The 5,246-nt window shown below is 36.8% G+C and overlaps 1 long non-coding RNA gene across 1 annotated transcript; it reads right to left on the reverse strand.

Annotated features, from left to right (window-relative positions):
- Positions 1-2,585: 2,585 nt before the first annotated feature.
- Positions 2,586-4,484, reverse strand: LOC116043638. The gene is made up of 3 exons (XR_004898999.1): positions 4,194-4,484; positions 3,431-3,458; positions 2,586-2,993 (listed from the first exon to the last, which is right to left on the reverse strand). It is a non-coding gene; the product is annotated as an uncharacterized LOC116043638 (long non-coding RNA).
- Positions 4,485-5,246: the final 762 nt, after the last annotated feature.

The raw sequence follows: 5,246 nt of genomic DNA on the forward strand, positions 1-5,246 counted from the left end.
TTCATCAGGCAATATGAAATGAACCTCTTTATGTTTCACAGACGGTACAGACGTGATGGTAGTGGACACTCCCTTTATGTTATCAGAGACATCTGTTGAATCAGTGTTTACCTTTGAAATAGTTGAGCTTGAATTATTCAGCGCAGCATCATGTGATGCGACACAATTTGAGCTGATCTGGCTAGACATTTCTGGTTCAGTTTCCATAGGAGTGAATACTTCATGTACAGATATGTCACTGATGTGTGCACTCAGGCTTGTCTCCTTTTGAAGAGCAGTTGTTACAGCAGCAGTGTGAGTTGTAGGCTGACTGTCTCTGTCTGAGATGGCAGTATTCAGGATGGCCGTGTTCACATTGTAAAACTCCACAGGCTTCAATTCATAGTTACAGGAGGGCTGTGTTCCCAACATTCTGTGATACTTAAGGAGCCGATCAATCATATCACTAAGATGTGAGAATGTCAGCATGACAGCAGTACCAGGAGTGTGAGAACCAGGGTGGAGGGGCAAACCTTTGGCTGTTCTGGAGTGTGGATCAAAGAAACCGTATCTGCCAGACTTTGTTCTGAATACGGCAATACATAATACTCTCATCAGGAGCAATCCATACTGGACATCAGATAGCAAGCAGCTGAGTCCTGCCTCTAGGTCCAGAAAACTGTCTACTGCTCCAGGTAACGGTTCTCCTAATGTGCCATATCTAGAAAGTTGTTCCATGTCCACATAATGTGTATGCGTGCGTGCAGGTACTTCATGAGGGAGCTCGTCAGTAGTCAGATAGATGTGATTAGGAAACATTTTTCTGACCTCTTTATACATTGCATTACCTTTATCCAAAACAAGGTCAAGATCTGCTCTGGTGATGTTTTCATTCTCGTGAAGGAATGCCAGAAATGTAAGTGAGTTGCAGGTACACTGCTGATTTCTGTTTTTACCATATTTAACAGAAGCCTGGCTACGGGATGCACGGACGTGTCTTACAGAAGGCTGACCTGCCAGATTTACATAGTCTGCATGAGAAGGGCCTGCTACACACTGAGGATGTCCACTCTTTACATTAGCATGAGATGCCTGTGGTGACACATCACTTTGACCTCTGTGGTTTACCTGGTTAGCTTCAGGAGAAACTGCCACACATCTTTTCTTTACCACGTCAGCATAAGATACCTGTGGTACACCTGGTTCATCACTTTGACCTCTGACTTTTACTGGGGTGACAATAGAAGGCCTTGCTTCACCATCGCTGTGACATCCTCTCTCATCAGCAGAAACCTTTGGTGCGACGCTCTGACTTCCCTGTGTCACACTTTCATCATCACGAGACGCTGCAGCCATCTTCACCTCTCCACAGCTCTGAGGACCAACACATTCTACCTGTTCACCTGTTGTACCCTCAATCTCCTTTGACCTCTCCCGGCGCAGACTTTGAGCTTGTGACCTCTTACTCTTCCTCGGCATTGTTGATATGATCCAAACCACAAGTCTTGTTTTATTTTTATTATAGACAATCAAGATAATAAACACAATATGAATCGAAATATATTAATATTAACTTAGCAAGATAAGAAAGTAGATTAAAGCAGTATCTGCTCTTAGTAATGGCGATTTATATCTCAAAAATATTCTATTGATATTTATTTTAAAGCAAAACAGTAAGTGGTCAAATAAATGTTTTCCCACAAAATATTTTCAAGTCTGTGAAGATATTATATTTAGAAGTAAAAGTTGACGTATCACACAAATTATATATGGATATACTGTATTTCAGCGGTACTTAAGTTTCTATATCTTCAGCAAATTGAAAACCAATAGGACAGGAATAGGGTTTATTTAGTATTTTAAGGCACTATCAAGAAATCTGTACGGATGTTCAAATACTGTGCTTTTCTAAGAATAACTTTGGTATTTGTATATTTATGGTTTTGTAAATGCCAGATTAAATGTCTTCAACCTTAATATATTCAGAGGTTTATTTTAATATAAGCAAAGAATACAGTTACTCCTTACAGTTGGTTTATTTATTTCACTTTACAAAGGTTTAACCAACAATAAAGCACGTACAAAAGGTGTTGATGCCAACAACGTGGGTGGATCTATAGACGAGGTACAAATATGTGAATGAGAGACAAATAACACAATGTATGTAGTGTAATTAGTTTTACACTAGTACTACTCAAGTAAACAAAATCTGTTTATGTGTACTCTGGTGTGAAGATATTTGCAGTCAGAACAAACCTTTTGGTACAGAGCTCCACAGCAACACGGTCCAGGAACAACTACAGCTCTTTTCTTGTATAAATATAGATTTGGATTTCAATGTATTGTTATGTACATTAACAAGAGACAGTTTCCTTCAATGATACACTTTATAACAGCAACTTATATATCTGGAAATGTACCCGATTTAATTTTGAATTAGTTTTTACAGTCCAATGTTTGTGATAAAAAGCTCAACAAAATGTGTATGTATGTAATGTATGTGTCTTTTCAATTAATTTAAATTTAATGAACAAACTAAAAAATACTCTACTGTTACCAAATAGAATATTGATACAATATGGACAATTCAAAAATACAATAATATGGTTTTTGCCAATTGAAAAGGCCAAATCAAATGTGTGTGAGAGAGAGACAGGAGAGGTAGAAAAAGTGTGAGCAGAGAAACTCACAGAACCATAAAACAGAATGATCAGGTTCCAATCAACCCATGAATCCAAAACAGATACCAGTAATCTGTTAATATCAGGTTCCAAAAGACAAGTTTCAAATATATCGTTCCAAAAAAACAGGTTTCTTGCAAGAATGCAAGGAGATAGAGCGGGATAGAATTAGAGGGATAGAATGATAGAATTTCCAAAATTTAGATAGATATATTAGATATGACAGGAGAGATAGAACGTCTTATATTAAGGGATGAGTGGGTAGAGTGATAGGAGAGAGGTGAATGATCTCATAGATAGATGGAGAGGGAGAGGAGCTGGAGGCCAGCGGACCTGTAACACAAAATGGAAACATCGCATTAGACATACAAAACAGAAAAAAAAACATTACATAAAAAGTGATTGCTTTGAATATGTGAATATTTTTTTAACATCAAGGAAGGAACAGATTATTGGTGTGATTTAGCTAAGAGGGACTTTAGTAGTGTCATTGTTTCACTAGGACTTTAGTAGGTGTCTCTAGGAAATCTCTGTATTCACTGACTTCTGTGTTCAATCACATAATGTTGCCTAATTTTTGCGTGTGTGAAGTATACTGTGGAGGGTCCAAGCATTCACTAACACAGATGGTGAAATACTAACTAAAAGTATGTAGAGTGCACAAGCAAATGTGTACAGTAACGTTAAGACAGTAGTAGTATTTACTGCCGAACAAAGTGTCAAGGCAACACACGTCATAGCAACGACATCATTCATGTGTGTGAACATACTGTCGAGTTGCCACGGGGGTAACCAACACTGATGGTCCAGCAGCAACGTAGGGAGGAGGAGGACAAGAGCATTGGGGGGAGAGAGGAGAGGATTTTCAGTTTCATTTTACAAGACAAGATATTCACAACAGTAATTTATTTTATTATCAAGATTTTTTAGATCACTGTAATATTAAATTCATACGTAATACATATGTCCAGTGGTGGAAGAACTATTTAGATCATTCCCTTAAGTAAAATACTTATACCACAGTGTGAAAATACTCCACTACAAGTACAACTACAAACCCTACAAACGTTGGGTAGCTTGATCTACAGCAATGTATCATGTTCTATCAGATCATCATCTGTATGGTGAGGGATAGAGCAAGACATATCCAGTTTTACTTTAGAAAACCAAACTCACAGTTTAATGAGTACTTTTCAGGCTGGACAACATATTAACTTATTCATTATCAAAGTCTCCTTCATGATTCATATTTAAAAATGTTAGAATGTATATTGTGGTAATACTTCTTTTTAAGGACGCAAATTATTTCCCTTAATATGATACAAAACTCTTAGGACTTAATCAATATGCCATAGTTCTGTGCAGTCTGCTTTTAATAGCCACAGTACACAGAAGTAATCATCACCTGGTGTAAATCATATGTAAATGGCTTTTTTCTAAACAAAACTTAAACGTGTACAGATGCTAAATAATTATCTACAGTCGAGTTATGACATCTATTATCAATTTCAGTTATAGTATTACTATACTTACCAATCAAAAGCGCACAGCAGTATCGATGTTCTGTTGAGAAAACCAGTGACAAACTGTGAGTTAGTGGGTTCAAGGTTACAGTGTACAGAGACAAAAAAACTCAGTAAATGGTAAAATGCTGCTATAACAGCAAGTCTGGCTGTGAGGCAGAGCAGCTATTTCATTTTTATTTTATTTTTTATGAATACACACAATGCCACAATGTCAGTTACAAGCTAAACTGTTTAAAGATTAGGTTCATTGACAAAAAGCAGATTTAAGAGGACTGCTAACGTTAGCTAAGTGCTAAGCTTGTGCACTTGTGCTTCCTCTAAAAAGTTAGCCAGAGATTTTTATTAACAGTATTATAACTTACTATTAACACTTAGCATCAACTGTCACTCTCATAGAGCACCTTACCATACATCCCTTTGTATGTGTAATTTTTTTTAATTCAATATGTAGTATCTTTTCTTTTATTGTCCATATTATTCATGTGGAATGTCTTTTATCATCCTGTTTATCATGTATGTATGTTGTGTGTGATGTCTTTAGGCTACAGGGACCTTGAATTGAACCTACCTACCTAGCTAGCTACCTATCACTAAGTGGGGTCTAGCTAACAGTGTGATAGAGCAACATTAGCATCATTGTTGTCTTGGTATTACATTTTCCAGCAACAACAGTTTGTTTGCTTTTCCATTGACAATAGCTAAACCACTAACAAGTTGTTTTATGTCAGTTAACAAAGCTAATATTAGCTAAAGATAGCTATCAATAATTGTATCAATGCTGTTATCATTAGCTAATATTAGCGCCAATGCTAACGCTACCTTAGCTAAAATTAGCTAAAGATACCAAGATACTATCATTAGCTAGCGTTAGCGTTAGCATCGCGTTAGCGTTAGCATCGGCGCTAATATTAGCTAATGATAGCTAAGTATAATTTACCAAGCTGTAACGTTACAGTCAAACATTTCGCTCTTAATTCATGTTTGTATTCTGTATGAAGTGGAAACCAATGCCAGCCTTTTTTTTTAAACACAGAACATGTATTTCTACCGTTCAAAAACG

Source organism: Sander lucioperca, chromosome 12, assembly GCF_008315115.2.
Source record: "Sander lucioperca isolate FBNREF2018 chromosome 12, SLUC_FBN_1.2, whole genome shotgun sequence".
NCBI classification, from domain to species: Eukaryota; Metazoa; Chordata; class Actinopteri; order Perciformes; family Percidae; genus Sander; species Sander lucioperca.